Source organism: Pinus tabuliformis, chromosome X (assembly GCF_031772625.1).
Source record: "Pinus tabuliformis cultivar Carrire ecotype Pingquan chromosome X, CPIR1, whole genome shotgun sequence".
In the NCBI taxonomy this organism is placed as follows: Eukaryota; Viridiplantae; Streptophyta; class Pinopsida; order Pinales; family Pinaceae; genus Pinus; species Pinus tabuliformis.
The window spans coordinates 665006620-665032719 of record NC_142308.1 but is presented as its reverse complement, the minus strand read 5'-3'; the positions used below and the strand labels follow the sequence as shown (position 1 = coordinate 665032719).

Below are 26100 nucleotides of genomic sequence, written 5' to 3'. Positions count from 1 at the left end.
CGGAGCTCTACAGACAAGTTCCTTGATTTTCACAAAGGCTGCATCACAATCATCTGTCCACACAAAATCTGCATCTTTTGTCAGCAATTGAAAAAGTGGATGTGCTATCTTAGCAAAATTTTCTATAAAGCGCCTATAATAACTAGCACAATCGATAAAGCTACGTACCTATGTGGGTGTTTTGGGTATTGGGAAGTGCAATATTACCTTCATCTTAGCTGGATCCATTCGAATTCCAGCAACTAAAAGTAAATGTCCCAAGACTATTCCTTCCTCCATCATCATGTGGCATTTTACTGTACTCAAAGAGACATGCGCAGTTTACATCTTTCAAGAACTTTTTTCAGATTTGCCAGCCCTTCTTCGAATGAGTCCTCATATGGAGTAAAATCATCCATATAAATCTCAACATTGTCATCTACCAGATCAGAGAAAATCCCTAAAACTACCCTTTGGAATGTTGCAAACGCATTATAGAGACCAAATGGAAGGACCCGGTATGCAAAAGTTCTCGAAGGGCATGTGAAAGTGGTTTTATCCTGATCCTCGAGAGCTATCTGGATTTGGTTGTACCCACTAAATCCATCCAGGAAGGAGAAGAACTTCTTCCCAACCAAAGTATCCAAGACTTGATCAATGAATGGTAACGGAAAATGGTCTTTCTGTGTTGCCTTATTTAATTCTCTATAATCCACACATATCTGCCATTTACCGTTTTTCTTGGGAACAATCACCAACGGGGAAACCCATTTGCTGTCCGAAATGGGGTAAGTTGTCTCACAGGATGACAATCCTCTTTGATGTATATATGATGGGTACATAGATTGGCAGGAATCCCTTTCATGTCTGTGTAGTCCCAAGCGAAGGCTTCTTTGTGTTTTCGGAGAACATCTAGGAGTTGTTTTATCTGGGATTCTGACAGATCTGGATTAATATTTAGGGTCTTCCCTAGCTCTATCTCTATAGAAATACTGTCATGGGACACAGTTGTGGGCAGTTCCTCAAATCCATCTGTTGTTTCAATATTTTCCTGCGTTTCACAGCTCAAGACAGATTCTAGAATTTGCTAATTTGAATCTAAAACAGAACAGGGATCACTAATGAAAGTGGTAATTGTGTCATCTTTTGTTTCTGTTTTCAGTTGAAGGGCATGTCCAATAGTAAGGATTGGTCTTAATTCCTCATCTTCAGGTTCAGATTCTTCCCTTGGTAGAGGTTTCTTGCGGCCAGCTGGCTTCACTGATGGGCTAGGTTCTGCGGGAAGGTATAACACAAGGTTTTTAGTAACCTACCCATTTGAGATAACCATATGCCCAAAACGACACCCAATGTAAGCGTCTGCGGTTGCCAACCATGGTCTTCCCAGAATCAGGGGATGGCCACCAGTTGGGGATTGCGTTTGCAACACTAGGAAATCCACAGGGTAATGCCATGAATCAACTAAGATTGTAATGTCCTCCAACTTCCCTACCGGCTTGACTGTAGATCGATCTGCCAGCTCTAACACAGTAGGTGTATGTTTCAAGTTTCGAAGACCCAATGCATGCATAGCTTCAGCAGTAATGACATTTATGGTAGCACCCAAATCTACCAACACATTTGGAATTTCTACTCCATTAATTTGCACATTTAGAATTGGGTTCCCAGGATCCCCATATTTCACAGGCATAACTTTTCCCATCATAAAATCTAATAGCTTTCCCATCACATGAATGGTGAGTGGGTCCCTTGATTTCTTTCTAGGCTTTTTAGCACAATATTCTCTTAGAGTTTTTGCATATATAGGTACATCCCTCATAGCTTGTAACAGGGGGATCTTAACAAACAGATTTTGTAACTCCCCTAACAAGTCAAACTCAACTTGAGGGATCTGTTTACTCAAGGCCAATCTTTCCGGATAAGGCGGGTCAGCTCGGTGTTCTTGAGTAATTAGCAGTTGAGGAGATGTCTGATTTTTACTAACTTGGTTTGATTCCTCTTCAACTATTTCTGGTTCTTTAGCCTCACTGCCAACTTGTTCAATAATAACAAGTGAGGGTTGAGCATCTACTACCCGCCCGGATCTCAAATTCATCTCATAAAGTTCTGTGGTGGAGATGTTGTATGAAGGCAGGTTGAGGGTGTCAGCTTGCTGAGCCCCTTTATTGTTAGGATTCGGATTGGGTTGGATAGGAAGTTGAGGACGAACAGGCTCCTACCAGGAGGCACATTAGAGGGCAACTGAAGTTGTTGTTGTGGTATTGACTGGGGATACTGCCCAAGAGGAGAGGGTCCACGCCAATTCGAAGCCCATGAAAAATTCGAACTAGTTTGAGGAGCCCACTGCTGCCAGGGTGGAAACTAATATTGGGGCCACATAGGTGGATAAGGCATGGACTAAGGACCCATATTAAAATTATTGAAATACTGAGATGGATCCAGAAACATACCTTGATTTACAGTTGGTGGTCGAGGTTGCCATGGCTTTTTGGATCCCATAAAATACAGCTGGTCCACCTCTTCACCTGTCCCTTGAAAAACCGCTTTCAATCCTAGCAAGGAGGGGCATGAACTTGTTGCATGACTCAGCTCGCAGATTGCACATTCCTCTACGAAGTTCAATGGACATTCTCTCTATGGATGCTTCTTTCTGCACTTCGGGCAAAATATAGCCATAGTCCTTTCCAATTCCATCTGTTTCTATTTTACTTGCAATGTATCCATCTGTGCAGACAGGGTACTCAGGATATCAGTCCTTAAGTTATCCAGCAGATTTCCAATTTCTGCCTTCATGACACCTCCACCAGATACTTTTGTTGACCGAATTCCCTGTTTATTCCTTGCAACTCCCCTCAAGCACTGAATGCACAGCTCACAGATGGTATTGAAGTCCTCTTTTGATATGTCTCCCTTTCCTACTATGTTTAATAGCTCCAGAGAGTCTTCTCGAAAGGCCCAGAGAAGGATAATTTTCAAAATGTCCTTATCCAGGGTAGAATGACCTGATCTCTGTAACGTGTACTTAAAACGTTCCACACAATCCTCCATGTTCTCGTCTTCTTTCTACATGAACTTAAAAAGTTCTTCCTTAATATCCCGAGATTTACAATAATCCTGATACTTCTCCAGGAAAGAGGTTTTCATCTCATCCCATGTGGTGATAGTCTTCCCCCTAGACCCATAAACCATCGCAAGGCTATCCATTTTAATGTAGCAGGGAAGATTTTTAGTTTCTGAGCATCAGTTATATAGTCATATCCCCAACATACAATATCGAATTCAAATAAGAACGTGTTGGGATCTTCAGAAGTCAGCCCATGAAAGCTAGGTAAAGTTGTCAAAGGAATGGGCTTCGTTGGTGCACTAGTCCCAAGATCCCCAATTGGGAAGTCAGTAGTAGAGATTGTGGGTGCCATGAATATCCTCCAATAATCATTGGGGATTTCAGCAGGTTCTGCAGGGAATGATGGAGGGGTTCTTATCACAGTTGTTCGAGTTGCCTTAACAGCACTCCCTCTATCCCGTGGTGATATGAATACCCCTACAACTTCTTTCTCCCTGTCACAATGGCTTGATTTTTCAGACCCCTTTTTTGCAACTTCTTCTTCCCTTCTGGAATGGGCTGGTCCCTCAGATCTTCTGCTTGCAACTTCTTCTGTTACCAGCAGCGGTACTCCTTTGTTAGGTATACCATTGCATACCTCTTCTGTTGTTGGAAGGGTTTGTTGTGGCAAATCAATAAGGGGTATTGTGGATAGGACTTGCTGTTCTACAGATTGTCCCTCAGATTTTGTTCAAGTACCTGCCCTCACAGCAGCACGAGAAGATGCCTCTGATTCAGCGTTTGCGATGATTTGCTGGATATAAGTATTCCTTCCCAAATCCTGTCCTCCTTTCTTTGGGGCTCTTCCTCTGCCCCTTTTATTCGAATCTTTGTTCATGCAAGTTGGTGAGAGAAAAATATCTAAATTAAATCACTATGCTCAGGCCCTAGAGCAGGGTGTCAAAAGACCATTCCCTCCCCAGGACAAGAGATCGATTTTTAGCAACCAAGAATGGAAAATAGCTAAAAATAAATCTAGGGTTCAGGACCTGGAGCAGGGTGTCAAAAGACCATTCCCTCCCCAGGACAAGAGATCGATTTTTAGCAACCAAGAAAGGAAAATAGCTAAAAAGAAATCTAGGGTTCAGGACCTGGAGCAAGGTGTCAAAAGACCATTCCCTCCCCAGGACGAGAAACTGAACAAGAAAAGAACACACATACAAGGAAATCTAAAGCTTAGGACCTGGAGCAGGGCGTCAAAGGACCATTCCCTCCCCAGGACGAGAGATCGGGTTTTAACAACTCAGAAAAATTCAAAACAATTAACTGAAGCAAACAACTCGGCCCAAAAACAACGAAAGCAACAAAAAAAATCAAAATACTAAGCTCAGGACTTAGAGCAAGGTAGCACTTCCCTCCCTAAGACGAGAGATTGATCCTCTGGTCAATACAGATCATGTCTTGCACCTTGTTAGCCTTCCCCGACAACGGCGCCAAAATGTTGGTGTCCGAGTGTGAATAAACTATTCAACCCTTTTCCACATTAATTTATCAATCTAGGTGCGTACAGTTTTCAAGGTAACGTGCAAAGTATATGCAGGGTCAACCAAGGATTCGCGACTAAGAAATCAAAACATAGCTGTAACAGCAGTTGGAAATAAATTGCAAAACTTAAAAGACATTCACAGCAATCAATAGAGATATGTAACAGCAATAAAGAATAAACACACAATGAATAAAACAGCATACATAAAAGAAATACGCAACACCTGATCAGAAGAGCGAGCCTAACTCTCTGATCAAGGTTGCTTTAATTTACAGCTAAAGGAAGAACAACAAAACTGCTTGTATCTTATTAATTTGTACAAGAGTTGTTACAATACATATCTCTGCATGGTTAACCCTTCGCACAAGAATAAAATCCCTTTTATACCAATACATGGGTAATAACATATTCCCCAAAACTTGGCAACTAATGCCCAAAATATACAACAATTCGAAACAACAACTAATTGTCGAGAGAGCGAGAACAAAAAAGATCCAAAATAAGCTTAAAAACAGTGGTGAGTTGGTTATGCTGTCACAGCGCTGCCGAACAGCTGTTGTGAATCGCGAGACTACTGCTACATGCTGTGAAGGCGATACCTGTTCACCGGAATCTGTGGGAATAACAATTTTTAGTAGTTTGCATAGGCAAAACCCCCGTGACTTTACTTCATCAATTAAATATTCGAAGAGACAAAGAAGGAAGGGTTACCTCATGGGTTTATCACAATAAATGCATATCAATTGGTGCAAAAAGGATGGAAAGATGGGTGAAAAGGTAAGGAAAAGATAAGCAGATTTGGTGCCCAACAGTTTTCAAGAATATTATCATGAATTTTATGATCCAATCATTGAATGGTTGGAACAATCTTACCTGGCAAGCTCTGACGCAAATAACAAGTTTCGATCTTTCTTCATGCTTGCTAAGGAGTTCGGTGTAGATAGAGACACATCTACGAGAAGCTTCTGAAGTTTTGTTGAATGATGGTTCTCGTCGAAAGGGTAAGAATGTGAATTGGTTAAAAGCAATAACTACAACATATCTTTCTGCTCACAAGCAAGACCTTCATTTTTTTGTGCAAGTTATACAAGCTCTTATCTTTTCCATTGTACATTGTTTTATATTTGTTTTAATCGATCACATCTTTGTAATTGCAGATTGGAAACAATTACAGTGGCTACATTGGAAATTCCATTATACGTGACCTCGATCTTCTAGCTGGTTAGGTTAGGAGTAGGTCTAGTTGCATTTTAGTTTACCTGCACATTCATCCTGCATTCGTTTCTTGTAGTTTGTCTTGTGTTTTTTGGTTTTGGTTTCACATCATGTTTTGCTTTAGCCACTTTTTGTCTTGTTTTCTGATTTTGTTTATTTGTTGTGTGTTGTCTTTCCTTTCATTTTGTAAGATCTTGCATGAAGATGCCCTATTGGCTCAAAAGGGAATGTGGCAAAATAGAAAAGGACTTTGTGACACTGCAACATTTGGCTAACTCTCTGTCCTTCTTCCTTATCTTGGTTACATCTTTTGGTCAATGATGTTCCGACGGAAAATACGATCCTTGCATTAAGAAAGCCTTATGTCAAACCATGACCTCCATGTCTATTCTGGAAACCTCATGCCTACACTCAGGTTTTTATGTTTCGATGTTTTCAAGCTGATCCAATCAAGTAGAGAAGGACAAGGGGAAAATCTAAACGAGCAAATCAATATCAGAGGTCTTATATATGCTTCTCTGAAGGGACAACCTCTCATGTTCTCAATAAGTCGGGATCCCTCTTCCGCCCATGAAATAAATAAGTGTCGATGCACAGTCCTATATAAAATAATAAATAAAGGCAAAAGAAGAGAAAGGCCTCCTGCTCAAAGAAGTGAAGCAAGAAACTTTGTTGGGGTATTGTCTAGGCCTATCAGTAGTAGAGCAATGTTTGTCCCTAGAGTGACTCTGCCGAGGTACTGTCCAGGCCTACTGGCAGCAAAGCAACACCAAAAATGAAAACTATACTCTGAAAATCTAAAGCTCGCGAACTTCATTACTCTATCCTAATTCGAAACATTGTGTGATCATTGATCTTATGTTTGTGTTTAACCAAGTAAAGGAATGAAGGGGACTATGTTTATGCATGGGGTAAGTGGGGAAGCCATGATAATCTCAACGATGAATCAATACTTCCTAAATAACTAGACCCTACACAAAAGAATTGACCAAGGCAGAGAAGTTGGAGTTCTACCAGTGCATTGTTGCTGCAACAAACACCCTCCAAATTTTTGCGTACACTCGAATTTTGGAGCCTATTGTGGATCTTGCGATCGATCGTTTTGTAGTCACTTCTTGGTCAGCTGATGCTTTTTTAGCTCCCTTCTTGGATCAAAAGTGTCAAAGTCACTTGCTCACACATGCTCAATCTGCAACAAGTTCATGAGCACATTCTTTTACACAAGCTTGAACAAGCATAGCACGGTCCATCAAGACTATGCCTGTGCAATGTTCAACCCATGTTGGTAGTCAATGCACGCTGACATCGACAGTCCTTCACGTTGTTTCTGATCGTACCTCTATTTTGGTGAGTTTCTCCAACTGTCACTTTTGCACATTGTTACCGTCGCAAGTGTTGATTTTATGTTTACAAATTTCGCTTTCGCTTGCTTTCCATTTAATTAGTGTCATTTTCATGTTATCTTTACCCTGGCATGTGTGGTTTTCACCATCATTCACATATTGCAAGTGTTGTTCGCACTTTTGTTTTCATATAGCAAGTGTCGTCTTTTGGCGTGGGAATTGCCACTCATCATGTAAAGTGGATTTTTGGTTTGTTTCAAGGGGAAATCTTTGTGATAATGAGTTGTTCTTATCATGTAGGCATGTTTCGCACTCATTCCCAAAGTTTCACGCATTGTCGCACAAGTGTCGTCATTGTCGTCGCAAAGTGTATCTTTAGTGTTGCACTTGTCGTAAGTTGTCGCAAAGGTTGTCACACTAAGGGAAGTATGTGTTTATGTGTTCTGAATGATCTATGTTGTGTCGTCAAGTATCTAAGTGTGTGATCACAGTCAAGTCTTATCACTGTTCACATCAGTTTCACTGATCCCACACTTAGCCAAATTTCGGAAAATTCCCAACAACTTAGCCTCATCCGACCTTCCTGAACTGCGCATTGCACAGTCCCAACCCTCAAGTTGCAACCTTGCCTCTTGACACTACGCAATGCGCAGTTCCTGCCTCCCAGGATTGTGCACTGTGCAGTTTCAATGCTTAAGCCCAAGCCTTGGCCTCCAAAATTGTGCAATTCAACCCTCCAACCTGGCCCCAACTGCGCATTGCACAATCTCTGAACTCAAGCTTGAACCCTGAGCTCTTGAACTGCGCAATTACCAGTACTGCTTTGCCTCCCAGAACTGCGGAGTTGGCTAAAACAGTGCAAAACCCCTCAGCCTGGCCCACTGACTCCCAAAACTGCGCAATTTCTCTCTCACGCCCAGCCAAAACTGTGCATTGCGCAGTCTTAAGGCTTAGGCCTCAGCCTGGAGCTCCTGAACTACACAATTGCGCAATCACCCAGTCTCCCCTGTCTTCCAGAACTGCGCAGTTGGTTGAATCAATGCCCAACCCCTCAGTCTGCCTCACTCAGCTCCCAAACTGTGCAATCTTCTTCCTCAATCCAGCCTTAACTGCATGAGCTACGCAACTATGCAGTCACTGAGCCTCTCCCTTGGCCTACCACCCAATTCTGGCTCAGTTAGTGGATCATCATGCAGCATCTTAGACTAGGGTTTTATCGGAATGATATCGTCTTATCACAAGTGGATTGCAAATGCAGGAACTCTATCATGCTATGGCAAGATGATGAAGAAGGAAATGGAGAAGGAGGACATGCTAGAAGACACCTAAGGAGCTGAGGAGATAAGATGATCATCAAACAAGAAGATGAAGGAACATTGGATTACAACAGAAGACCAAAGATCAGGACCGCATGAAGACTCCATCTGATTCACAACCCTTTGGAGGGTAGATATGAAGAACAAAGCATATCTCTCATGAAGATGAAGCATTGGACACATCTCTTATTGAAGACATATACCAAGGAGCAGCAGCAGTGGCTTGACATTGCCATGTCATCAAGCAGTCTATGTCAGCAGTGTCATGTCATGTCATGTCATGAGTTGTCATATGCCACATCATTATTGTGGACCATGTAAATTCTTACTCAAAATGTATTGTAAAGTGGAAGTACAAAGGACACATATAGAATATGAAGATTCATGTAAAGTTGAAAAGTCATGGGAAGTCAAATAGTCATGAGGGTAGTCAAAGAGTCACACGGAAGGTGAAGCATCATCTCTTGGTTATATATACACCCTCATTGTATGAGAAAATGACTTTTTCACCTTGGCTCCTCTCGCAAGGCATTAGAATCAGACTAGTTCTTTTGGGGAGCAAGGAGTGGCTCCAACACTCCACTATTGGCCCTAGTGGTGTTCATTATATACATGAGTCCGAGAACTTTTACTTAATATATGAAGCTTGATGGCTAGCACGTTCTTCATGCATGGATTATGAATATTTGTAAGATTGTTCTGTGAATGTTTGTAGTTCATGTTTGTTTTCACCTGTGCTAAAGTAGTTGAACTATTTCAGTTATTTTAGTGCTTATCATATTGAGAATGTGTTGTAATGGTTGTTATGATTATCGCATCTTTGTGGACTAATCCACTGGATGTTAGACAGATCCTTCTTGATAAAGTTGGTTACATGATCGTCGCATCTTTGTGGACTATTCCGCTGGATGTTAGATGGATTCTTCCTATTCGTGTGTGTTTCTACTAGAGTGGTACTATTACCTCTCTCTTAGAGGCTCACCTTTCTTCCCCTCCACAATAGAAGAACCTTGACACACCTACAATCGAACACTCACCAAGCACACTCACTTGCCTTTCGAAAGTACATGTGCATCCCTCTCTCTTGCTAATAGTTAGAGCCAAGGAAAATCTATAAGAATATATGGCAACCGGGTTGATACTCCAAATGGGGCTCCTATTCCAAACAGTGTGAGGTCTAATTGGGACTTCACATCGGGGAGACACCCTTGGTTGACAGATTTCCAACACCGTCAACACCACCCAAGAATCACAGCTAAGGTAGTCTCCGTTCCATTGTTATCCGAAATAAGTAAAGTTTCCCAATAACATGTGCAATGTTTTGTATTGAGCTTTAATCATTGGGCCTACAAGCCCCGGTTTGCTATAGTCTCCCTTCTTTGCATTCATATCACTCTTCAAAGATTTTGATTATTGTTAACTGAAATGCTAGATAAAGTAATAATTAAACCAATGATAAAACACATAACAACAAAACACTACGATTATATTGGAAATCCAAAACCAAGAAAACCAAATAATTAATAACAGTAATAAAACACATAACAACAAAACACTATGATTATATTGGAAATCCTAAACCATTAAACTAGAAAAACCAAATGGTAATATATCTCTTACTCTTAGTCAAAAGACATCTTATAACGAAGGATCCCAACTTCAGTATGTGCAAAACTATGGGCCACCAAAACCATGACAATAGACTTGTCCTTCTTTTATTTGACTCATTCTAGAGTCAAGGTTATCCTAAGATTCTCCATCTAAGATTGAGTTAAGTTTGACTTGGGGAAATTCTTTGAATCCAACCCCCTTTCAAAACTTATATCTAGGATATCCAAGAATCCTACATGCCTTCCTATTACTGTAGACTCTACTGGGACTATGCATGCCTAACCACCTTTTACAGTCATATGCTCATTTACATGTAGTTTAAAAAATTTCATCCCTAAAGTTAAAAAATTATTGTTGCTATCACCTCCAAAATTCTGGGAATGACCATTGTTTTTCTTATTGGAACTTACAAAGGCCACTATTCTCTCACCTTACCATTCTTGTCTTCCACCATGTGTTGCACAACCTCATGCTGCATCTTCACTTGCAAATCCTTGAAAGCTTGAACTACCCCCTTCTTACTCATCCACATTCTCGCGTCCATGTAGCTACAAGACCTCCTTAATCATAACTTGGTCCCAACCATCTCACATTTTGAAATTACTTCACGCATTCCCCCTTAATCGATGATTCAACATCTCTGATAACATCAAGCTAGCATATGAGTACCCATGCCACCCTCATAGCTATCCAAGTAGTCCATTCTACAACTTGATCCTAGATCCTCTATATGCTTGAGAGGGATAGCCCCATGCACTACTGCGGTACAACAAATATGCCTAAATAATAGGGCTTACAACAAACCTAAGGAATTCAGCCTTCCAATAAATCTCCATTCAAATCTTCAGATCTAGTTATTCATAGACATTAAGTCCTTAAGAATAGTGGATCAACCTACTCTAATACAAGTTGTTAGGATTAAAATGAGAGAAAATAATAATTAAAAAATAAATAAAATGCATAGCAACAAAACATAGTGATTACCTTGGAAATCCTAAATTGGGAGAACCATATCGTAATAGATCTCTTACTTTTTGCCAAAAGGCATCTTAGAACAAAGAATCCCAAGCCTATTTATAGGCTGCATGAAATACAATGGGCAACATACCATGGATCACCAAAACCATGACTATATAAACTAAACTCATTTGATTTGTTCTCTAGTCAAGTTTAAAGGGAAGAATGTTAGGTTAAACTTACTCGGGAACAAATCAAATAAGTTTAGTCTATATTCATGGTTTTCGGGCACATGGTTTTGGTGACCCATGGTATGTTTTTCATAGTGTTTCATGTAATGAAGCCTACAAATAGGTTGGGAATCCTCCATTGTAAGGCGCCAAAAGTGAGTTGGTGTCAAGCTCACTTGATCGTTAGCTTGAACAAATATGGCCAAAAGGTAATTGAAGCTTCATGACTAGTTTTTCCCTCGTAGGAGTTTTTCAAGTAAATTGTCTAGCATTGTTGCTATGTTATAAATAACTATATTATATTTCTCATAAGTTTATTCCTAACATGTGGTATCAAAACCATGGTTGTGAGTTGTTGCATGAGACTATTATGAAAACATTAAAGTGGAATCAATTGAGTGTGGACAAAACCATTGGCATGATGGGTTGGTTTGAGAAGTAACTGATGGTAAAACCCATTAGCAGATTCATGGAAGCCGTAAAGTGTGTGGACGTGAGAACATGGATACAAATTAAATCAAAGAAATGGCAAAGTGAGAGGATGGTAGTATTTGTAAGTGCCCAGATAGCAATAAAAAGAACAAAAAAATAGTTTGAAGATGAAAATTTTTAAACTACATGTAAATGGACATACGATTATAAGACCAGGTAAATCATGTGTACCCCTAGTAAATTCTATAGTAAGAGGGGGCATGCAAGTTTCCCAAATTGGATCGCAAGAATGTCCCTAAGTCAAAGTTTAAAAAATGGAATGTTAGGTTGAACTTGACTCGAGAATGAGTCAAATGAGTTTAGTCTATAGTCATGCTTTTTGGGCACAATTTTGGTGGCCCATGGTATGTTTCCCGTAGTATTTTATGTAATGAAGCATATAAATAGGCTTGGAATCCTCTACTGTATGGTGCCAAAAGTGAGCAGGTGTCGAGCTCAATTGACCATTAGCTTGGCCAAATTTCACTAATGGGTAATCAAAGCTTCATGGCTAGTTTTTCCCCATAGAGATTTTTCAAGTAAATTGTGTAATGTTGTTGCTATGTTATAATTAATATATTTAATTTTTTTTCAAAAGTTTATTCATAACAAATCAAACTTTTGAGCATTACTTTTGTTTTGTTCGACCAAATTCAAATGAATTCAGGATTTCAAGATCCTTTGATTTTATATTTTTATTTCAAATACTAACTATGTTAATGAAATCAATGTCGAGCTTTATAGCTTGGAAGGTACTTATAGTATTGTGTCTTGACTAGAAGGACCTTGATTTGCCTCGTTAGGAGCTTGCATTCAACATACATAGTATGCAAGTGAGTTGCACGTATGTTGACGTGATGTGCATGTAAGAAAAGCTAAATTTATGACTTGTACTTGAGTTAAAGTAGAGAAAGCTAAAAATAGGATATTTAACTAAAGTAATGTAACTTATCTTCAGTTAACTTGACGAGCTAATTTTGGTCGTCAATCTTAGCTTACGAAAGTTATAAAGTGAGCCTAAAGTGAGGTGCTAAGACACACAACAGTAGCACAAGTTTGAGACAGGCTTCTCAGTGAGTGTGTGTTGGGTCCAAGAGAATGTAGTGAGGTTGGTGATTAGTATTATATTTTCTCAGCTAGGCCATTATCCCTGGTATGTGAGCCCAAGTAAGTTTCGTGATTAATATATTAATGAAGAAATGGTGATTGTGCAAGAATCTGTTTATGTCAGATCGAGTATTTAATTTTTCTTCCACTATATTTTGTGTTATGAATCTAGCCGTCTATTCAATCTACGTATTAATTGTTGGGAACTGAATATAGGGTGTTGGGTTCTGGAAGTCTAAAATGGTATCAAAGTCAAAACTCTAAATTGATCTTGGAATTACAAGTGACCAGGTTCGTATCGGATCTCTGGAAGCTAGGTTGGTTGGGATCATATGAACAAATTTATATTTTTAAGGAAGCACGATTTATTTTTTTTAAAGGGGCCAAGAAGGAATTTTTTACAGGCAACTTTTTTTGAGTTGTGAAAAGAAAAATATTGCAATTCAAAAAAATAGTGAAATAAAAAAGGAGCATGGTTTAATTAAAAAAAAGTTTCGTGGCCGACAACCGGCAACCAACCGCGGGCAGGCCGCCACGGCTGAACGCAGACTAGCCAATAGAGTTTTGGTAAGTAGGGAGAGGGGCCGACAAGCCAATCCAACACAGTCGGCTGCCAGCAGAGAATCGAGTCAAGGAAATCTTTCAGCTACGAAGCAGAGTTGTCGAGTCTATGCGGGGACAAGAAAATTGGTCGCTAAGACAAATAAACAGGTCGCGCGAGGGACAGCAAACGCGAGCATAGCTTGGTTGATGACCCAGCGAAAGGAGACTTAGCGTGACAAAATAGAACGGGCTTTATTTTAGTCATGAGCGATGGAATTTGGAGACTACTAAGGAAAATTTGGTGACGGAGCCCATAGGACCACCAGAACTAACCATAACCACGGTGACATGCCAAGTCATCGTGAAGAGTAGAGACATAGTGGCAAGCCTCATGGCAAAAGCCCAAGCCGGAAGGGACGTTGAGGTGATCACAAACACAGTCTTAAGCGCTAGAATACTATAGGCGGAAACGACAAGCTAAGAATCATGGGCCACCAAGCTAGATGTGAGGTGTTCGCTGAGGTGGACCAGCGCAAAGGGTTTTCCAAAACTCGCAGAGCCAGATTTGAAGCAGGCGGCAACTATATATTGGAGAGTGTCACCTAGCTGACTGCATGATTATGTAGATGTAAAGGAACTCGCACGAGAGATTAGACAGATAGGTTGCAGTGTCAACACTGGTTCGAGAAAAACAAATTAAAATTAATTTTTTTAAATTGTTGCTTACTTCGAAGTGTTCGGTCAACACCCGTGATTTCCGAGCTAGGAGCAAGAAGGCTCTAGGCAACCTCGGGAAGTGCGTAAGGAGTTTCGGGCAACGGGCAGCAGGCCTAGGCAGCGTGCAGAGGGTGGAAAATTAATTGTTGGTCAGTTTGATAAGGATGGCTACTGGGCTACGTTACGAGGACAAGTTGGACGGGGCAAGAAATTTTAGCCTGTGGAAGGAGCAGATTGTTCTATTATTTGAGGAGTAGGAGTTGTGGGACATCGTGGAGAAGGTTGTCCCAATTCTTGCAAATCCTACTCAATTGGTTGCGTTTAATAAGATAAACGTGAAGGCCAAGAGAATAATATTGGACTCCATTAGAGACCATGTTATACCTCATGTGATAGGGAAGAAGTATGCTTATGAGATGTGGGCATCCTTAACCAAGTTGTACCAGAGTACAAACCAAAACAAGATGGCGTTGAAGGAAAAATTGAGAAATGCCAAGACGTATGAAATTGACACAGTTGCATCATAGCTAACCAGGATCACTTAGATTAGAGATGATTTCGCAACAATGGAGGAAACTATAGATAGTTAAGTGTTGGGACCAACCTTGAGTGGCTTTCCTCTGAAGTGGGATGCCTTTGTTGATGGGATCGCCATACAAGAGAATCTACACAATTGGGATAGATTGTGGGATGACTTCATATAGGAGGAGACAAGGAAACATTCCAAAACTGTAGGCCAACTTGATGGAAAGGATGATGAGGAGAATTTTTCTCTTGCTGGAAAGGGCAAAGGTAAAGTAAAGGGAAGTGGTGGATCTACTTCCGTGAAGGACATGAGCAAAGTAAAGTTCCTTGCATGTCACAAGATTGGTCACTAAACAAGCCAGTGTCCACACAAGAAGAAGAAGAAGGATCAGGTGGTTGCATCAGCATCAACTGAGATTAATGACTTTACAGAGAAATTCGAGAAGGAATTTTCTCTAGTTGCATGTGTTTCTGACAGTAGTATTGTTGTGTATGTGGACAGTGGGTTATGGCTAGTAGATAGTAGAGCATCCAATCACATGATGGGGATGAGGTCAATGTTCTGTAATATTTCAAAGACAGGCTGAGACTGCAGTGTGTTTAGTGGGACTAGTACCATGCATGCAGTGAAGGAAGTTGGATGTGTCAAATTCCAGCTAGAGTTGGGAGGATTTTTGGAGGTGACGGGGATGTTTGTTCCACGGTTGATGGTACACGTGCTCTCAGTGTCATCCGTGGAGGCTGTTGGATATAGAGTTTTGTTCCAGGATGGACAGGTGCTTCTATATTCAGAGGGAGCAACCTTGAATGTAGTTGTAGTGCTTAGCATCAGACAGGGGCAAGCATACAGGTTGTTGAGACAACCTATGGGTATATCCGAGGCGATCTTGGATACAGGATTAGTGTTAGTTGCTGAAAGGGAGCAAGTGGTGAGGAAGAGTGATTCTTCAAGTACTTCCAGGAGCCTCAATTGTTATGATGTGACATTGATGGATGCTCAAGAGCAGGATCCTCGAAGCACGATTGGATGTGACAGGTTTTCAGCTCGTTTCAAATTAGGTAGCAGCACAAGCTTCAGTGTTAGAGGGAGCAGCTACAGATACTGAGATGGGCTTCAAGACAGATTCAAATGGAGGAGGTTCTTCCAGAAGTACCTCCCTTGTTAAGAGGGGTGTTGAGCTTTGTAGCTTGAAAAGTACTTCTAGTCTTGTGTCTTAACTAGAAGGACCTTGATTTGCCTCGTTAGGAGCTTGCATTCAACATGCAAAGTGTGCAAGTGGGTTGCATGCATGGTGATATGATGTGCATGTAAGGCAAGCTAAATTTATGGCTTGTACATGAGTTAGTGTAGCGAAAGCTAAAGATAGGATAGTTAACTAAAATAATGTCACTTATCTTCAGTTAACTTGACGAGCTAATTTTGGCCATCAATCTTAGCCCAGGAAAGTTATAAATTGAGCCTAAAGTGAGGTGCTAAGACACACAATAGTAGCAGAAGATTGAGAGAGGCTTCTCAGTGAGTGTGTGCTAAGTCCGAGAGAATTCAGTGACATTGGTGACCAATATTATATTTTCTTAGTTGGGCCATTATCCCTGATATGGGAGCCCAAGTAAGTTTTGTGATTAATTTATTAATGAAAAAATGGTGGTTGGGAAAAAAATTGATGTGTATGTGATTCAGATCGAGTATTTAATTTTGCTTCCGCTATGTTTTGTGTTAGGAATCTGGCTGTGTATTTGTTCCATATATTAATTGCTAGGAACCGAATACAGAGTGTTGGGTTCTGAAAATCTAACAATCAATGGTTGCTCCAAAATGCATAATGACACACTCTTTCCAATTGAATCAAAGAAAGCCAGGTCTAAAGGAGCAAGTTCAAGCATTGAATGAAAGCTAAATATTGGTACTGCAATAGTATATCCAAATATTTCATACTAGTCTACCTCATAATAGTTTTTATGTAGAACTTTTTCAGGTGTACAAGGATGCAATTGGCAATCACCTTTTTCAAATCCAAAATCTCAAGATATCAAAGATGCTACTATGAATTACAATATTAAGATGTCTAAATTGCATAATGTAGCAGCCAAAGAAGAAGACCAACATTGGCCCAAATGTTGTTCAACAGCTGGTTGAAAGAACAAATATAGAGCCAAGGCAAATAAAGTTAGCAGGAGGTAGGTACATCGAGTCCTATGCAGCTAGCAATATAGAGGTATACTATAAATTCTTGAGGGTTGAGGAAAACTTAACCATAGTTGAGTTGGAAAGTTCTTGAGGGTTGAAGAATACTTAGCCAATAGTTGGATTGGACAATTCACAGATATGCACAATCGTCACAACATTGTAAAGGGATGATGGAATGAGAACAGAGCATTCAAGGAAAAAAATACAACTTATCCCATTATTAATCTAGATGCCTCGGTTCGAGATATCACAGTCCTCATAACTAGATTGCAGGGAGAAAAGGATGGATCCCAAATAAAGGATGTTTGGATCTCATTGGTATATCAAATTCTTAATAAAAGCACAATTTTCAACTACGTCGCCATTTTCTCACACTCCCTTAATGAAATTATAAGAGTCATACACTTAATGCCAACGGGTAATATCCCAGCATCTTATTTGTCTTCCCATTTGCTTGACATAGTATGCCAAGCAAACCCATTTCCTAGAACGGGTTGGAATTGGATAGATGAGTATCATTCAGTTCATGCATACTCCAAAGGTCTTTGGAGGAGTGAATAGGCCAAGTACTATGCAATATGCGACTAATTCTTAGCTCCTTTATGTGAACTGCTCCTCGATAAAAGATGTCTTCGATTCTTGAAAGAAGCTTTGAAAGGTTTGGAGAAAATGGGAAACTAGTATATGGATAAAGATACCAATTACGTCAGGATTTAAAATAGCCCCCAAGGCTCTTCGCTTTACCAAAGTTTTGGAGACAATGGGAGACCAGTGTATGGATACAGATACCAATTACATTAGGATTTATGGTGCCACCAAGGCTCTTCAATTTACCAAAGCATGTGACCAACAGATTATGTTTGTATTAAATAAATTCTTGTTTATTATTAATTGACAGATATATTTCTGCAATAGAACCCTGTTTGTACTTCCAGTTTTTGCATTTGAATCGAGAGTTTATGACATCTTCATATTCCTTTCACTTTTGGTCCCTTAATAGCCACAATTGCAAGGTCATTGGAGGAGTACACACAAAGGTTTAGTTGTTTGACATTGGTGTTAATACAATTATAAGCAATATTGAAATCTACAAGTATCGTTACATTTCTGTTTTTGAGAAATCCTTTGAGCTTTAGTGTCTTAGGTTGTGATTTCCTCAACCTGGTTACGGGTGAAATGATGAGTTCTCTTTCTCCTTTCCTTCGAACATGGGTTTTATCAACCTTCGTAAGATAAAATGAAGAATATTTTGTAATCAGATGCTATATTTGGTCCTTTCAAGTAACAGCGTTTTTTCAATATATATTCATTTTTATTTTGTGAGGCACATGAGGTTGAAATGAATGATTTATTTGGCAATGCTTCATTACCAACCGTCAGTAGTTTGAATTTAAATCTATTGGAATGACTTGTTCCGGCCTGACCTCTTTCATGAACAATGGTCGATGAATTTGAACTTACTAGCAGATTTTTGTAAATTTCAAGTTCTATTGCCAATTCATCTCCTTCTTTAGTTAGTTGATCAACCCCAATTCTATGTTCATTAATTATCCTTGATGCTTTGTCCTTGTTGGACTCTAAATTGGATAATGATTTGATTTGTTGGATTCAACTTCCCTCCATTTTAATCCATTATTTTCAAATAGTACAGTAATTTCTTTCTTTTCACATGGATGTGTTCAAATCTATTTCCAGTTACATATGTAACAACTATTTTAAGGAATCCTTCATTAACTTTAGGATTTGGTCGACGTTTCAAGCCAACTAATGTGATTCATCCTCAGGAAAAAGGTGAAAAAATCGATCGATCCTCAAGAATGGATGCGTCATGGCCCAGAGTTAGCCGTAAGGAATTAGCCATTAGTAAATTAGTTATTAAATAAATTAAAATAATATTATAAATTAATTGTTAGGAATTAGTTACTAAAATATTATTTAGTTATAAAGTAGCTGTTAGGAATTTATTTATTTTAATTATATATATTAAATTAATTAATTTACAATATTATAAGAATTAAATAAAATAATAAAATTACAGGGTTCAGAATTAGGAATTAGCAGTTAGTAAATAATTTATTAAATAATAAAAATAATATTTAGTTATAAACTTAGTCTTCATTTATTTTAACTATATAAATTTTCATTAAATAAATTAAATTATAAGAATTAACTAAAATTAATAATACTACTAGGGTTAAAAAAGATAGAAAGAAATAGAATATTTACTAGAATAAGTTTAATATAAGAAATTTTAACTTTTAATGAAAATCCAAATATAAAAATAATACATTATTATTATTAAAACTAAATATAGTAAAATGATTGATAGGTGGAACAAAAAAAAGGAGATAGTGGGGGATGGAATCAAAAAGAGAGGGTTGGAATCCAGCACTTAATTTCCAACCATCGTCCCTGTTGAGATTGATGGCATGCTTCACAATCTCAATAGCTTAATTATATAAATTTTCATTAAATAAATTAAATTATAAGAATTAAATAAAATTAATAATACTACAAAGGTTAAAAAGGATAAAAAGAAATAAAATATTTACTAGAATAAGTTTAATATAAGAAATTTTGATTTTTTAATGAGAATCCAAATACAAAAATAATTTTTTATTATTATTAAAATTAAATATAATAAAATAATTAATAGATGAACAAAAAAATTAGTGTGTCAAATCAAGAAAAGAGGGTGGGAATCCAACTCTTACTTAATTTCCACCAATCATCATTGAGATTAATGGCATGCTTCTCAATCTCGATAGCCCCTCTCTAAGTTTACTATTTACAATATGAATCACAAAAGTCTTAGATCTAACCTTTATTAACTTATTAAGTTATTAGTCATTTTTGACAATATCTTCCATTAATATGTCAACCTTTACCAATAACTACTTTAACTGGTCATTATTTTTCATTTTGACATTGGATTTTTTTTCCTTCTTTAATCTAGGTAAAACTTTTACATACAGTATATATAAAGTTTACTTAATATTAATACTTTATAATATTAATAAACACTTTATATTAATTAACATTTTATTCACTGGAAAGTCAGCCGACTTGGTAGAACATAATTTTTTTAAAAGTGAATGATTGTGCGGTGCGGGCATAGCTGCGACTCTACACTAAAAGTCATTGAGAAAAGCGTACGGGAATCTACAAAAGGTTTAAAGAGGCGGTTGTACGAACTTAGGCCTTACGAATGGAACGCGTGCATTAAGGCTGTACCGCATGTCGTACGGACTCCAATAGGCCTGTGGTCAAGCATATCAACTGCAGTAAGGACGTTGCTCTAATGGGTTATCACCAGCAAAATAGGTTGAGGAAGTGCGCATTAGTATGACCTTTCTTCACCCTTATTTTGGACGCCGTAGTCTAACTAGCAGGAGGAATTGCCCGGAAAGTTACGGAAATTCTAGTCATATTTAGAGAAAATCTGGCCAGGATTTTGTAAATCCAAGTCATAGTTGTTAAACTTCAAAATTTTAGGTGTTCTAGACGTTTTTGATGGCGCTGAATCCATTTCCACCATCAAAAACACGATTCAAACATTGCCTCTACAAGTTTTTTTGAATTTTTTTTACCTGGATTATAGCCACTTTTCGCCGTCTGGGCAATTCCTCCGCCTCGGTAGACGACTCCTGGTTTTGGACAGTTTAAATTTTGGACAATTTAAATCAGTGAAAGGGTGCAGATCTCATGATCATTTTCAGCAGCTCTTATGTCAGGCTGTAGGGTGCATTTATTCGAGGCGAATCGAAGAGAATACAATCCATGACAGAAGCATGAATGAGTGGGCATGACAGCAGATTTTGACGAGCATCAAACCAGCAATAGATGTGCTGTTAGTATTATGCATTCTCAGCCTTTTTGCAGATTTAATTAGAACTGCATAAACGGCAGACTTAGGCGCTTCCTAATGATCACCTTACAGCATGTTTAAGCTCTAATTTTGTATCGTGAGGTTTCTTTTGTGACTTGGATGGCTGATATATAAGAGGTGGTGGAAAGAAACCTATCTACGATTACATGTGGCCCACGAACCCTAAGACGAGGTCAAAGGCTCACTTTAGAGAAGCACTCCATGTTCTTGGAATTTTTCATTACTATTTTTGGGTTAAAAAAATTCTAGATTACTTCTTGGAAGTGCCCCTACCCTTGGGAAGAGGACACAAGGTCGAGTGGACCATATATTGATGGCTTCGTGTACAATAAGAGAAGCGTTCCACCAAATATAGGCATCCAAGGCATCCTTTTATAAGGTCAAAGCAATTCATGTGGGAACGCCCTTCAGATGAGATTACTTACAGCACCTATATGGAGGAAGGTACCTACTAAAGGGTCCTTAAATGAAGAGCGCTTCCCAACCAATTTTTTTCTTGAATATTGTTGTTATCCTTGGAAAGCAGGTTATTGAACAGTCCCCTTTGGGAAGTGTCCTCCATGGGGAATGTGACATGTGGCATATTTTGTGGAAGAGTATGGTCAAAGAAACGCCAAACAAGGACAGACGACCTTATCTAGAAGAGCCCTTTGTTTGGGAGTTGGAATGTTGTTCCAAACTCACATTTTGCACCTTAAGCCGAAAAAGGAGACTTCATCATGAGGAACGCTCCATTTGAAAGGTATTTTCTAGTTGTTTCGCAAGTTAGTATTGATATCTCGGAAAAAGGGTTTCTTTAAAGAAGCTTCCAGCACAGAAGTGAAATGATGTTGCTAGAACAGAATTCTAGGAAGTAAAAGAGGACGCCTAAACTGGAAAAGCATACCTGGCAACAAAAAGACTTTTTTGAGAGCATTCTCCAATGCCAACAGAAGGCCCTAGATGAGCAGCTCACCTTCCTTTTTAAGATCTGTTGAGCTGTTTATGCGTTTTCAATCCTAGAGGAAAATGTGGATTTAGAATCCATTTATTATCATTTTACTGTCAGAGAGATTGAGCTAAATATTTAAATAAAGAAAAGCTTTGTCATTTGCATGGGCATGGTTTGAATCGTTGAATTAATGGGAGATCCTCTGTATGTCTACTTAAAGATCAATTGGGAGGATGAAACTAAGGGTTTATTTTGTGCGATGTTCTCCATCCTTCTCATCTATTTTCTTGGGTTATTTTGACTGCTGGAATTTGCTACATCCTGCTGTAATCTATGTGTTAGATTGAAGATTTTGCTGCTGTAATATCACAGTTGAGGCTGTTCATTCTTCTTTCAGACCTGCCCTAGCCAGGGTCACAAGTTTAGATGTGGCACATCTTGGCCCTCTCGAATTTGTGATGGAATTGTATTTGAAGACTGGTATATTCTTGGCTGTCATTCTCAATAGAAGGCTTCCCACTTGTTTTACTTTGTGTTATGGTTCCATATGTGGATGCCCTTTATCTATGCATGGTCACATTGTTGCTTACGCTGATTTACACGTGTTTGGAGAAGCATCATTAGAAGAGGCGGCAGGCCTATCATAATTTTCCGCATGTTGAACTTAATCCTTTTGGTTAGTTTGAGCATTTCTATAAGAGCCTTACTATGCCTTCTCTACATCGTTTGAACCCTCTTGAATTTCACCTTGACTCCATTATCCATTGAATAGGCACTAGTCTTGGTCCACCATTGCATCTATTTCTAAAGTTTATCTTACACTTTAATTAGGGTTTCCTCACACTGCCGGAGGAGAGCCAAACTAAAGAAAGAGAAAGGGTCGTTGTAATGACAATGGACAACCTTTCTGAGCTCCCCTGGGCTTTCATTCATGTTCTAAGGCTTTTTCACTTTGAGTACAGGTTTAGGAGGTAACCATAACCACATGACTTGTGTGCACTCACCTCACCTATACGAAAACTCAACTTATAATCATCACATGCCCCACCCATTAACTTTAGGACAAAGGATCTAAGGTGAAAACCTTTAAAAATGACGAATGCATTACACACGCTAGTGTAAACACATAAAGATCAAGTAGGAACTACTCCATATTCTAATAGATATTCCCTCTGCAAGAAGAGATATGTACCATTATTACAAACCAGTTGGGCTTGAATTCAACATGTACACACTTTGCTAGTGTAACAAATGAATGTTTAGATCATATACCTACAAGGTTACATTGGTGGAAACAACACAGCATGACATTCATATGACCAAACCACAGTGGCCACAATAAAATTTCAAGGATTTCCAAAGGACTTTTACTTGCTTCCATGGAGAACTGCTCAACCGTCTTATATGATGGTGACAAATCCAACTTTGTGACCCACTGTTTAATTTGAACAAACAATCGAATGTCTTTCTACTTAGTGAAACAAGAATAGATACCTAAATACATTACCTAATCTCTGCCTCATCTGTGTGTACTCATAGGCTGCTGCCAATGTTGCTAAAGTTGTGGGTACAAATCTGTGCAAATGTATGTATTGAATCCATATGAACTTCAAAGTTAATGTTGAGATCGGTTAACATTATTAAGAAGATGAGGAAAAACATAATGGTATAAGTGAGAGCATGGAGTGAAAACAATCTTTATCTTCATCTTCATCTTGACATTTGGAGAAAAAGCAAATTTTCTTCCTGATGTCTTGGTGAGTCCAGATTAATATATCTGTATGGACAGGACAAAATAGGAGAGAACAGAAGGGAAGAAGCAAATGTGCCCCTTGTTGACAGAAATACAACCTGATTGTTAAATAAGAATCATCATTGCTAATATTCAAAATGATGCCCTCCAACTTTTTGGCCAAACATCAAGATGATGGAGGGTGCATTAAATTGACCTTTCTTCAGGCTTGTTTGGACAGTTTAAAGCAGAGAAAGGGTGTCTTCAGGCTTGTTTTGGACAGTTTAAAGCAGAGAAAGGGTGTGGGTTTCATAACTCTTTTCAGCATCTGTTACGTCAACCTTTAGGGCACATTTATTCGAGGCAGATTGAGGAGAATACAATCCATGACAGAAGCATGGATGACTGGGTATGACAACAGCTTTTGAGGAGCATCAAACCAGCAATAGATGTGCTGTTAGCATGATCCATTCTCAGCCTTTTCGCACACTTAATTAGAACAGCATAGAGTTTAAACAACAGACTTAGGCGCATTCTAATGATCACCTTCCAGCATGTTTAAGCTCTGCTTTTGTATCGTGAGGTTTCTTTTATAACTTGGATGGCTGATATATAAGAGAATATGGAAAGCACCCTAGCTAAGATGACATATGGCACACAAAACTCTAAGACAAGGTCAAAGGCTCACTTTAGAGAAGCGCTTGATCTTCATAGGGATTTTCATTACTATTTTTGGGTTAAAAAATTTCTAGATTATCCTTCTTGGAAAGCGCCCTACCCTTGGGAAGAAGACACTTGATTGTCGATTGGACCATGTATCGATGGATTATTGTACAATAAGAGAATCGTTCCACCAAATACAGGCATCCAGGGCATCCTTTTATAAGGTCAAAGCATTTGATGTGGGAACACCCTTCATTTGATACTACTTACAGCACCTATATTGAGGAAGATACGTACTAAAGGAGCCTTATATGAAGAGCACTCCCCAAACAATTTTTTCTTGAATAGTGTTGTTATCCTTGGAAAGCAGGTTATTGAACGGTCCCCTTTGGGAAGCGTCCTCCATAAGGAATGTGGCAGTTTTGTGTGCTTTAAGAGAGGCGTTTATGGCATATTTTGCTGAAGGGTATGGTCAAATACATGCCAAACCAGGACAGATGACCTTATCTAGAAGAGCACTTTGTTTGGGAGTTGGAATGTTGTTCCAAACTCACTTTTTGCACCTTAAGCCGAACAAGGAGACTTCATCATGAGGAACGCTCCATTTGAAAGGTCTTTGCTAGTTGTGTGGTATTGATATCTCAGAAAAGGGGTTTCTTTAAAGAAGTTTCCAGCACATAAGTCAAATGATGTTGCTAGAACAGAATTCTAGGAAGTAAAGGAGGACACCTAAGCTGGAAAAGGACACATGGCAACAAGAGGCTCTTTTTTAGCACATTCACCATGGCCAAAAGAAGGCCCTAGATGAGCAGCTCGCCTTCCTTTTCAGGAGATCTGTTGAGCTGTTTATGCGTTTTCAATCTTAGAAGAAAAAGTGGATTTAGAATCCATTTATTATCCTTTATGGTGAGAGAGGTTGAGCTAAATCTCTATATAAAGAAAAGCTTTTTCATCTGCAAGGGCATGGGTTGAATCGTTGGATTAATGGGAGATCCCCCCACGCTTACTTGATCAATTGGTTGGATGAAAACTAAGGGTTTATTTTGTGTGATGTTCATCGGTCTCTTCTATTTTCTTGGGTTATTTTGACTGCTCGAAACTATTGGTATAAATCCACTGGGTTTCAAGTTTGAAAAAGAGCAGTTTTGCTCCAAAGAGAATGTTAGGGTCGAGGTGAAACCTTCTCTTCATCTCGGTATAATCTATATGTCAGATTGAAGGCTTTTGCTGCTGTAATATCACAGATGGGGCTGTTCACTCTTCTTTCAGGGTGGCCCTAGCTAGGCTCAGAAATTTAGGTGCGGCAGATCTTGGCCCTCTCAAACTTGTGGTGGAATTGTATTTGAAGACTGAAATATTCTTGGCTGTCATTTTCAATAGAATGTTTCCCACTTGTTTCTACTTCATGTTATGGGTCTTTACTATCCTTAAGCAATTTTTGCCCTTAAGGTTACAAGATCACAAAATAAATTCTACTGGATTTCACAGCTTTCTTTTAGTACCAAATAAAGATGATATAGAGTACATAACAACGTAATCAAGCATTAGTTTGCACAATACATCAATGGTTCACATCCGTTTCAATTTACAGCTACTCCTACACCAGTAGACCTGGTTGCATTTAATAGTGACAGTATTGAATGCACACAAGTATTTTGTTCCACCAATAGCTCATACAATAAAACCAATTCACAAGTCCAATGTACCCTGTAGTTTAACTTCTCCTATCGAATACTATGGTACCAGACAGTTCTAGCTGTCCTATACTACTGTTCTGACCTGACAGTTGATTATGAATCCTGTGGGCTATTTGGTGAACTCGCTGTCTGCCACAATCTTCTTCTGCTGCCAATTCAGGACCCAAAGATATCTCCAATAGTATTACTGTGCAACAAGAATGTCCTGTGGCCACTACAATACCTCAGAGATACTGTAATCGCTTCTTAGAGTGTTCTGCTGCCCATTATTGCCTCGCTGCTTCAGATAATAGGTCTCTGGGACAGTTGCTTCCTCAGGAAGGGTTATGCTACCCAGCTAGGTTATGTTTGCCACAGAGATACACTATTAGTTGGGCTGCTGCTCCAGGATGGGTTC

The 26100-nt window shown here is 39.0% G+C and overlaps 1 protein-coding gene across 1 annotated transcript in view; it reads right to left on the bottom strand.

Annotated features, from left to right (window-relative positions):
* Positions 1–26100, bottom strand: part of LOC149141722 (U-box domain-containing protein 13-like) — a 97041-nt gene that overhangs the window by 32074 nt on the left and 38867 nt on the right. The window lies entirely within an intron of this gene.